This window comes from Drosophila melanogaster, chromosome 3L (assembly GCF_000001215.4).
Source record: "Drosophila melanogaster chromosome 3L".
In the NCBI taxonomy this organism is placed as follows: domain Eukaryota; kingdom Metazoa; phylum Arthropoda; class Insecta; order Diptera; family Drosophilidae; genus Drosophila; species Drosophila melanogaster.
The window spans coordinates 5952840-5965108 of NT_037436.4; positions in this window are offsets into that span (position 1 = coordinate 5952840).

The window sequence follows — 12269 nt, forward strand, 5'->3', positions numbered from 1 at the left end:
GAAGTTCTAGGTGTGTGTGTGTGTGTGTGTGTGTGTTGCCAAGATGTGGTTTCCGGTGGTGGGCAGAAGGGAGCAGTCAGGTGCGGGGCAGGCGAACCAGTTGTTGGGGGAGATGCTCGAAAGTGGCATGGGTGAAACAAAGGAGGCCTCTTGGTTTACAGAACTAGTTCAGTCAGAGGAAAAGTACTTCTGATTAAAGGCAAATTACTTGGTTTAGACCTTTTTTCATATTAGCTAACATTTTACTTTCAAACACCCAAGCTTCTTGCAATAACATAAGGCATTTTGTTATTACCCTTCTTAGCCAATTAGTTGTAGGCCCGTTTTCTTCCATCCCAACTGATTTACAATGTGGGCTTGAACCTAAGCTGTTAATTGCACAAAAAATGTTAATGATAGCTAGCTTTTTTTTTTTGGTTTTCCATCTTCATTCTCTTGCTAATGAAGTTCCCCTGCTGTTACCATTCCCTCCAACACGAGTGCAATTTGACGTGTGCTTAGACAAACTGAAATGTGGCAATGACAACTGATTTATGGTGTTCACTTCGCGGCGAGACTCCAGTTTTGAGTTTTCAGTTTTGAGGCTTGTGGCCGGCAATTTGCATGTGTAATTGCCTCACTTCGCTTACATCTTGCGCAGCTTCAATCCCACAGTTCCCCAATCCAATCCCATGGCTCGTTTTCCGTTGGCCGTCCAAAGAGCCATTTCAATTCCCATTCCTATTCCCAGTCCAATTCCAGCTTCAGCTCCAATCGCACTGTCATTAGTTGGCATAGTTTTTGACAGCAGCGAGTGGCCATGGTGGTGCTGTTGGTTCATTTATGACATTCACTGTCTAATTGCCGGCACTGAATAACTGAAAACGTTTCTCATACGCCCCGTGGGCGGGGCTCGTGCACTTTAAAAACGCATTAAACGGCGACAACAAATGTGGCAAGCAAAGGGTAACGCATCACGTTGTGCAAGGGGAATTGAGACGGCCCCAAAGTGGCACTTGCAACATGTTTGGGGCGTGGCCAAATTATGCATCTGAAGAGGACTGGAGAATGGGAAGCGATTAATGAACATTGCAAAGAGCTTGAAATATGCAAAATTTCAATTAATCAGTAACAAGCGGGGAAGGAAAGGTATGGGTTCGTACAAAATAAAGCAACTGTTTTGGTAAACGAAGTTTAAAATATGAAATATTAAATATTATATGTATTGACTTTTGTTATTTTCCCTAATTGATTGCCTCGATTTTTTCTTAGTGCACCTATCTGCAGTATAACACTTTTACCTGCACCCGTGGCCAAGATAAGATCAAAGATCACTGAGCAAGTTCACCTCTTGGAAGGTTTCGTGTTGGCATTGTGTTGTTGCTGCGACTGTTGCTGTTGCTGCTGCTGCTGCTGTTTGTGGCACGCGCGTTGCTGCTGTGCAGCAGGTCAAAAGCGTGCAGAGCTGAAAACGGTAGCCATGATAAATGTGGCCCATAGAATCTGCGATTTCTTGTGCCTCACATTGTTGCAGCGGTGTCAGAAGTAGTTGCTGTGTCAAGTGTTGCTGCTGCTGCTGATGTTGCTGCTGCTTCGTCTGTTGTTGCATCTGAGGTGGCTGCTTGCCCCAGCTAATGTTGACAATTTAGCACAAAATTTGTATGCCATGTTATTATGAATTCGCAACGCTTTCATGCAACATTTGCCGGGGCAATTAGTTGTGTTTATAATTGGGGACGTGATCGCTGTGGTGTCTTCAGTTTTTCGCTTGTCCCCCCTTCTGGTTGCAAATTTTTTCTTTTTTTTTGGCGAAACGTGTTTGAACGCTATAAATCAATTTGGCGCAGGGTCGTCGAAGGATGCATGCATAAATTCCAGTGAAATTCTGTACCAACGAATGGAAAATGCTCTGAGATTCTCATGAATTATGACCCAGGCAAAACCATTTTGAAAGTTAGTGAATTTATGGCAAAATTATTTATACTAATTACGTTGTTATTAAATAAAAAATGGTTATCATAGTCCTGAAATCGTAGTGCCTTAATGGCCACTTTTCTGGTAAATTCTGTCATCCGTTTCGGGTTAACCATGTTTTTATAACCCATATTTTCTGTCTGCTCTCTTTTGCTAAAGCTTAAATTGAAATCGCATAAAGGGAGCGTGCAAAAAGATGTAAGCCAAAGCGAATTAAAATTTTATCGACAACAAAGTTGCGGTCCGACCAGCAATAAAAATTGTTACGCTGATGAACGACATGACACCAGCAGCAGCAGCAGCAGCAGCTACACCAAAAACATGCAGCAACAGCAACTGATCGACCGCAGGAACAAGCAGCAGCAGCAGCAGCAGCAACATCAAGCGCAACAGCAACAACATTGGCACTCAGTGGACCGCATCGCGAAATTCCTTCTTTTTTCAAAATTTTTTTTTCGTATGGAGTACTTTAGTTTTTGTTGCTCTTCGGCAGAGCAGCCTGCTAAACTCAAAATGAGAAATTGCTGCCGCCGGTGCAATTTTCATGGTTGACCTCATTTTGTGTTGCCGCTGTTGACTTTGCGGAATATTTTGTGGCAGAGCGCATCATGTCTGGCCGTTTGTCTGTATCACAAACTTGGCTGAAACAGACTGACTGACTGACTGACTGCCAGCCTGCCTGTGCTTTTTGGCCAAAAAGTGAGTTTGCAACTGGGTCCGAACTCTTGTCAGCGCCTGTGACAATTTGTCGCTAAACAATTTTCGTGTACCGGGCAAAAGTTGATGTTGTTTATGTGTTGCTGCTGCAGTTTTTGGGGGCGAAAATTCAATAAATAACAATGTAATTATATGTTGAGTCGGGCGAGTTGCTAACTCGATTTTGTTGGCCAGGATACCGGGCAGGAAATACTTTAATGCCTCGGCTGGGCAACAAAAGGAGCAGAATCTACATATCAGCCCGGAGGCAAATTGGCGTTAATGTGCCGAGTCAATATTTACCAACACCACTTCGACATCAAAGCAAAACGAGCTACAGATACAGGATGTGTGTGTTGTGTGCATGTGTGTGGATATCCTTCCATTTGCCACCTGGCCTGGGTCAACAACATCCTAGCCAAGTGCGTGCCTCAAAGCGTCCCCATTTTAACACCTTTTTGTAGCATCTCACTCTGCTTCTAGCCCCACATTCTGTATCCTAGACACTCTTGGTTCGTCATAAAAATCAGGTGCGGCATATTAGGGAAAGCTATGTGGAAATGGGCACAAAGTAGCCATGGCCCACGTCAATGGGAATTTCAAAATGGCAAAATGCAGACAGTGGACAAGGAGTGGAGACAGCAGGAAATGCTGTCTGCAGTGTCCTGTAAACGTTTTGTTTACAACGGTAGCCATGATTTCATTCCACACGGCAAGGATTTTCACCAGGTAAATCTAAGAATTTGTAAGGAATCTTATATCTTTTAAAGGCTAAAATCATGTTCTTACATTTTATATGATTTTATTGATAACTTCAAGCAATAAGTAGACTATTGGGAACTCTTTACTATAGCTAAAGATTTTCTTAAAATTAATCTATTTTTTTAAGTGCACTAGGAAAGCAATACCCCGTCATTCATCCACGGCTCTCTATGACTGGCCTCTGAATCGGTAAGATAGATTTGACGACGTGTTTTCCTCTGTTCGCCAGGGAACATTTCGCAGCATGCTTACTGATGCGATCTTTGTTTGTGCCCCGTGCTATGCTTTCCATATAGCAGCAATTGGAATAGCAACAGCAGAGCAAAATCAAAAGCAAAAGCAAAGCAATGGAAAAGCGGCAGCAGCAACAACGCGTCGATGACAACGATGGCAACATGACCATTTCCCTCCATTGCCATCATCTCATCTCAATTTTCCTGCTCTGTCTCGCTCGGTGGCAAAATGCTTGGAAAATGTGCACAATTTTCACATCCGGTGTCACATTCGATTCAATTGAGATTTACCTGAACGTGACTAAAATACGCAAATTAAAAACGCTTCACGTTCCTCTATCCTCTGAGTATGTGTGTGTGTGTGTATCTATGTTTTTGTATCCTGTTCCCGAGAGTGTGTGTGTGTGCGTGTGCCGGGTATCCCAGTTACCATGTTAACAGCATTTACCGAGCTTTATGGCCGAGATTTTTTCCGGCTGCCCCCTTTTTTTTTGGGGTTAGTGGAAATCTTGTGTGAAATTTTTTTTGTCGGCTGGCTGGCTGGTTGGGTTATCGTCGTTATCATTTGAATAAATTACCGCTAGACGAAGCAGATGATTGGATAATTTGGATCCGTTTAGGCATTGTATTAATCAAATACTGGCTTATTTCATTTCCCACTGGATGTAAGCACTCAGTTTGGCTTGCTCTCCCTGCATTGGTGCAACTTAATTAAATAACTAATTTAAATTTTTGGCATGCCAAATGCAATTAACTATGGCAATAATTGGCTGGCCACCGAAAATACACGGTAAATAATGCGTATAATTGAAACAATTTCAACAAGGCTCAATGAACCGTGTGTGTGCGTTTGTGTGTGTGCGTAGGAAATGCGAAAAGTCAACGCCAGAGGGCGCCATAAATCGATTAATGCCAAAGTGTTATGTAAATAAAACAACCAAATAGATACATTCGCCACTCCCCGACCCGCACACTCAATTATTTATTATTTCGCCATATTTGCAGCCGCTTTAAAGTCAGAATTTAAGCTCAACTCGGTTTTTGGCGAATCACGCGTGAGTGGCTTTCGGTTTTGGTTTCGTTGGAAAATTAGCGACGCGTCGCCAGTTGAATAAATCGCATTTACAAAAAAGTCAAGAACAAAAATCACGAAATTAACGTCATAATATTTCAGCTGTAAAATTGCGGTTTTCAATTGCAGTCGAACCCTTTAAGCGCCGACCTTTAATGGCGCCAACTTCAAAGTGACAATAATTTGGCCATTAAGCCGCGAACTGAGACCAGACCATCGTCTTGGCCGGGAATCTCCCCCGTCTGCTCATTAAATTGGCTTGTCATTTAATTGTTCTTCTGGCCTCATGGCCACGCATCAAAGGAGTTGGCTCTGGATCTCTGATCTTTTTTTTTTTTTTTGGTGCATTGCCAATTGTCATAATGGCCGAGACGGCGCTGGCCAAGCTGGCAATTATGAGTTAAGAGCCAAGAGGAATTACTCCGCCAGTCCAGACCCGTTCAGTTCCCGACCAGGCTGGTGCCATTAAAAGAAAGAAATGAGCAGCCCGGAGACGCACACAAAGTTTCTGCCGAGAATGGGGGCCATAAAATTAGTCGTGGCCAGGAAAGTGCATTTGCTTGTGGCCAACTAGAGTGGGAATCGGCCAAGGAGGGTAGCGCAAGGACTGCACTGAGACCGTGGGCTGAATCCCAGAAAAAAAATGAGATCCAAATCTGTAACTATGCAATTAATCCCTAACACTAAATTATGCAAGTTCTACCAAAGAGTATAATAAATATTAGTAAGTTAGATATACTAGTTTTTGTATGGAACTCACTTAAGTTTGCCTTGAAACCACTGTGTGTCTGGCATCAAAGCCACTTCGTCCACTTCTCGCAAACGTTCTGATGGAATGGAATGGACAATTTAAATGCAGCACTGGACTATTGACACGCCCCCTCAATGGGCTGCCAACGGAGACCACTCAAGGGGTAGAATTGCTCCAGAGTTCTGAAGAAGGGGTGAGCAGTGGGGAAAAGTGCGTGATTTGGAATGGTTTTTAAGAGCGGGTCTTAAAAGGCTTCACCGGAGATACATATATGCGCTAAATGATGACGGTCATATGTCAAGCGGTTAACTGGACCGCATAGTGATGGAGTGCAAGAGTTTTTGGGGTGAGCAAAGCCATAACGCACTGCAAAGAGTTTTACAGCAAAAGGAAAACTAAAACCAGTCAGGAAAATACTGCAAATCCAGAGTGTGTTTAAAATTATGCATGGTTTCACCTCAGCAGGGTGGGAATAATGTACGTAACACATACAACTTTAGCCATCTGTCAGATTCTAAGCTAAAACTTCAATCAACCCAGGCAAGTTAATTGAATTTTGCCGCAGCCAAAAGCTCAAAACTTTACACGCACTTACAGAGAGAAATTTAAGTTTATAGAAGATATTTTTAAAAATAAGTTTTTAAATTGTACATAACTGGAATGTTATAATGGCGAACTTATGAAACACGACATAATAGATTATACTGCATACTTTATGTAACTAATCTAAATAAATATTTTCTTATTTATGTTTTGCCCATTAATTTAGTTTCACAAATTTCTCTCAGTGCCTTCACAATTCCCCTTCGACCTCACAAGCCATTTACCACAAACTGCTCATGTTCATTTTATTTAGAATTTGTTTTCAAGTGTTTTCGAAAAATGTTTCACACGGAGTTAGGAGGAGGATTTGACTTGACTTGAGCGCTTTGCATATCCCTGATATTTTGCATATTGGTCGAAAGCCAGAAACTTTTTGACTTTCTGCTCCGGCAGCAGCCACAGCAGTAGAATTTTTTGAGGGTACGAGAGATTCAGTGACAGTTTTCGGACAGTTTTGCATGGCGAGCATATGAATAAAATTGTACATGGAGTAGGGAAGTGAGACGAGGACGTGTCATGAATTCATTTTGCATACATTGCCAGCCAGAGATCAAATTTGCTTTTGGCATCACTGGCATTTTGATGACCCAAACCACTTGCAGATTGGCTGGCAGGACACAAAATTGCAAATCATATTTCAATTAATGCCCAAAAACAGCATCCATGCACCCGTAATAAACGAAATGATTACATGCCAATCCAATCCAATCCAATCCATTCCATTCCATTCCCTCTGTGGATCTGTTTTCGGTGGCTAATGGGAGCAAATTCGGCTGGCGAACAAACAATTTGCAACTGATTGGCATGCAAAATGGTTCGGCAAATATTGGCCACAATCTCCGCCACGCCGCTTTAAAGATACCCGAAAATAGTTGCTGGTTCTGTCGCAATCAATATCACATTTCCAATCTATTAACTGCCGAGCCGAACCGCACTGTCAGAGTGACGGGTGGAAATGGAAAAACCTCGCGAAGCTTGATTAAAAACACCTCCCACTCCGCGCAACGTCGAATAATGTGTGAAAAATCGGCAGCGGGTGTCCTGTCACAGGTTAATTTCGCATGCAAATAATGTCACGTGTTTCGTTGTGTTGTGTCGCATTCGCTGAATGAACTTGATTAAAATTCAATGCGACGTTAATTAAATTTCCCCAATGCAATTTGCAGTCGCTTCTTTTCGTTGGCTTCGCGGCGATATTTTTTAAAGCTGCAATCAGGTAGTTCTTGACACAAATTTAATATGATGCTAGGAAGTTGGGCAAGTTTCAATGCATTTTATTTTGGTATGTCCATTTCATTTGCACAAAGAGTAACATTTTTTGTGCACCAAGTTAGTTCAAACTTTAAAGCCACCGCTCGCTCACCTATGCCGTTACACGTGGCGTATGAGCAATAGGCAAATAAATTACCCGGCTAACATTGCAAGGACTCGCTGAGACCGGAATTCCGGTGCATTGTGTGGCTTCCATCGACGCCGCCAAGTCTAGACAAAGCAATCATAAATAATTTCAGCATAAAGACGTAATAATTTGCCTCAACTCTTTGCTACCACCTCAGAATTCTAGGGATTCTATGGCCCAAAACCCTAACTCATCAGAACTGCGACTCTCTCTTGTTGGCACTGTCCAAATATTTTGTTATTAAATGAAATTGCAATGTTTGCTGCTGACCACATTGGCGGTGGTTGCTCCTGTGGCATGATGGGCGCTTTTTGGTCCTGGCGGTTGGGGGATTCGAATTGCTGCTCATTATGATTGCAATCCGGGATACCGCCATGTTGTTGTTCTCCTGCTTGTCTGGGAATTTCATTTCTGCGTTCGGTCAGTTGCTGGCCATGGGGCGAATTTCACTTTTGCGTTTTGTTAAACGTTTTTATGAATTGTTTTGTCCGTCTGCTGGTCCTCTTGTTGTTTCAGCTATTGTTATGATGCGGTTAGGGGCGAAAACTAGCTGTGGGCCAAAGGTCAAGTGGGAGGGGATTTACACTGCGTACTTTGGTGGATATACACTACCTGAAAGAGTATTAGTTGGTGGTAAAACCTGTATATAGGTGTATTAACTTAACTTTCAAGTGGTATTTGCTTATAATATTTAAGTTTTCTTAATTAATCAATTTATGACAGCAAGAACCAAATATATATATTTTTTATATTTTTAAATATTTAAAGCATTCTAAGGAAAGGGTATATCTAATTCTTACAAGCTTTTGATGGCCACCCTGTGGGACCAAGTTGGCCATGTTTGTATGGAGCCGGACAACGCAGCCATTTAATGAAATTTTAAACATTTTTGTGTTCTAATAATGAAATGCTTATGGTTGGCTTGCTTGTGGCCAAGGACGTGGCCGTGGTCAGAGTCCTTTTTCCCCCAACTCCAGCTACCACCTGCCAGGACTTAAAGTCACTGAGTGGCAAGAAGAGCCAACCAACCAACTTTTGTAGCACATTCAGTATACGGGAAAGTGCGAAAATTGCAGGTGAGTTATGGAAAAGTAACTGAACCGAACGAACTGAAGAGAACTCGTTAAAAGTTATACTCCTTGTTGCCATCAGCGATGCTGGAATAAAAGTGTTTTGGTGGAAAGTTGGCCATAAATAATGCGCTGCTCGATATTAACAAGCCACGACCGAGGTGATGGCGACTAAAAAGTTTAGCGCACTTCAATAAACAAAGTGCCAGTCAGCTCTCGTCGCATTTCACCCCCTTCAGACAGTTCTTACGCGGTTATTTTCAAGTTGTCAACAGTTTATTGATGTTGGCTTTTTAGCCAGCCAGGCAGCGACAGCCACAAAGCGCGATATAAATAATCAAAGGCGAAAAGCTCCTCCAGCAGGCAAATGGAAAATGGTAAAATAATTTCAACTAAGAGGTCGTGATGTTGTTATAGAGTACCCCGCCCCGGAATTTCCCGCGATTGTCGCCCGCGGGCATTCGTCTTTCATATCCGGATTCCCGCTTCCGTTTCAGGCGAAAAGGGAAATTGATTTTGCCCATTCTTGGGGGTGGGGCTGGGGTATCGTTCAAAATGTTAATTAAGTGTCTAGTTTAAGAGCCGGGCCCAAAGTCAACCATGAAATATTAAGCAGGCTGTGTGCGGTCCTTAGAAATTTCTCTCTCGGCTCAAGGACAGGCTCTAGTAACCTGAATACCAAACATACATCGTATGTACTCGTGTACCATATAGCCATCTAGCCACATATGTGCGCGAGCTCTTAATTAACTGGTGTGCTAACTAGGCTCACAAACACACACACACACAGTCACCCTGATAACGGTTGAAAAATGTGACTTAATGAAGTGCGAAATATGCGAAGATTTCTATGGCTTAATGAGGCGGCATATAGAATATCTGATGTTTGGGCGTGTGGTCTGTGTGGATATGCTTGATGGGATACTCGTAATATCCTTGTATCACATTTCTATGGGGAATATCATGTGGCTGCTTTAAGGACACTCGAATGCTTTAAGTGGGTTTTTGTGGTCCACAAAATGTCACATTCTTCGGACTACTGACTAGAGTTACCCACTGCTATTTATTTTTTAAGAAGTCAAGAACTAAAATGTATTTTGCATGCAATTAGATTTTTCTTTTGAGTTTAATTCAATTGCATTAATTATCAACTTTTAAAGCATAAATTTATTTTAGATTAAACTGGAATTATAATAACTAATGACACTTTGAATTTAAGAGCTAACACTACTGATACAGTTTTTTATTTATGACAATTGCCGTGCGGCATATTATCATATCATTAGGTATTATATTTTAAAATTGGTTAAATTGCATTTATTAACTCAATAATTAATTCATTTCGGTGCTCTACATCTGCACGATTTTTATTAAGCCTAATTGATGGTGCAAATTTGTGGTAAATGTGATCACGATGGTGTCAATATTTAATATTGTGGCAAACACATTCACATTTTTTGTGCAATTTTTGAGGGTATCCTTGACTTCTACATGACTCTCCCAACACATTTGTCCTTTTTAGTTGTCATGTCGCTGTTGTTGTTTTTCCCTTTGGAGCTACTGCCACTGCTCCACTCGCCCCAAATCGAAGCTATAAAAGTAATTAAGATAACGACTTTTGTGCTGCTCACATTTTTGGATTCCCCCGTCCAACCGCCGCCCACTGGATGATATGTATCGTGTATTTGCTTTATAGCCAGAGTTTTACAATATTTCCTTTTGGCTCAATGCCCTCGAAGTCCTCGATCCACATTCCCCTCCCCTCCCACCACACTTTTGCCGGCTTCCTGTTGTTTGTGCAATTTTCTTGAAATTTCATTTCTTAACTTTTGCCGCCGGGCTTTGAGACTGTAAATCATGTGAGCAACCCATGGGGGTGGCATTTGGGGGGCAGGGAATGGGCACGGAGTAATCAGGAGTCGATGGCATGTGTTATTGTTGCTGCAAGGACACAGACGGTTGCGAGCTGGATGTTCCTTTTCCACTAATTGTTTGCCTGGCCACGGGGGGCAAAAGCTGAAAGCTGGAAGGAGCCAACGTATCGATTAATTAACCAAATTAAAAGATAAAAGTTTAGAGTGAAGCCGCCATATGGGGAATTTTGATTTATTCCTTTTGCTCTCAGCGGCAAACAGGAAGCGGACAATCATTTTGAAAGGGGGATGCAAGCCCTGAAAGCCTCGTTATCGGTATAAGATAACAATTTTAACAGCTCACAGAGGGTGGCATAATTAATTAATTCAGAGAAATGCTTTAGAAACGCCTAAAACCAAACCATACTGAAACACCAAAGGATCAACAATGGATACCTTGAATTCATGTTATAATGAGTGGGGAAGCATTCTATTTCAACTAGCTTATAAAATTAAGTTTGCCGATATTCTAATTTGAAAAGTTTAATTGCTCATTTAAGGGAAGATTACAATAGCTGAAAGGCAAGTAAATTAAGAACTATACGCTTTTTAATTAAGTCAGATTACTTTGCAATCCTTTACATATGGAAACTATTTAGTTGAGTCTAAAATATTAATTTAAAGTAGTCAGTGCTCAAACGAAAGTAAGCTATACCTAAATGCCAAAAGGGTTGTAAGAAAAGCAATCTAAAACAATTTGGGCCAATTAACTCTTCAATTTATTTTGTTTGCATTGCAAATAATTGCAGATAAACATATAAACTATTAAGTCAATATTTACTCAGCATTAGGAGTGCACTGACATTGAATGCAATTTAGGAATGCACTTTTCTTTAAAATCAGATTTAACTGCACTCTTTAAATGATTTTTCCAACCTCAGCGTGTTGACTGCTTCTAATATGCACTTGGCCGAGTGCCAACTGATTTTCTGTTTTATATAGATTGTGCGCCACAAAGGAGCTTGCCACTCCCATCTAAAAAAGTACCCCTTCTTACCACCGCGGTGGGGCAGCTAAACAATTGAGTGCACTTTGCGCCGCTTGTTGCATACTTTCTGGCGCTGCTGTCGCCGCAGGATCACGTAGCTAAGGATAAGGGATAAGTCGGGCAGTCAGTCAGCCACCGGAGCGGTTTCGTTATCCTTGTGCGTGCCCCTGCTGACACATTTTTTTTTCACTTCCTTCTCAGACTTACATCATGCTCGGGTCACGGCTCGTTGGACACTCGAGTGGCACATAATTTCCGCCATACTGCTGCTAGCTAGCTAGCTACTAGGCTGTACACTCAGAAAAAAACTACATGTACTCAGCTTAGCAGAGCATATTGTAATGCATGTATGCACCCAAAGATCATTACTTAATGAGCAACTTGTTATTCAAGCTAATGTATTTCGTATTTTTTGGCATATGTGATAGCCACAAACCTTTGTTTCAGTGCATTCTTCTGTTTTCTTCGCCTCTGTCTCGACTTCTTCAGATTGCATTACTCAACGGGAAGTTCGAAGCGGTGGCTGATTGAATTTTCTTCTCAGCTGGCCAGTATTTTCCATCATTATCATCGAACCAGGCTGCATCTGCTTTAAGCGCATTAAAAGGGAAGCATTGCAGGCCGGTGGAGAAATGTCGAATGTGAAATGCGTGCTAATTAAAAGGCAAAACATTTATGCAATGCCAGACTGGCAGCATCCGCAGCAACAAAAGGCGCACAAAAGCAACGGCGGCCGTCATGGCAACACATGCTCCAGCTCCAGCTCCTGGTCCTGGTCCTGGTCCTGGTACTGCATCCTTTTCCCCCTCCCTCTCACCCGCTGGCAAAT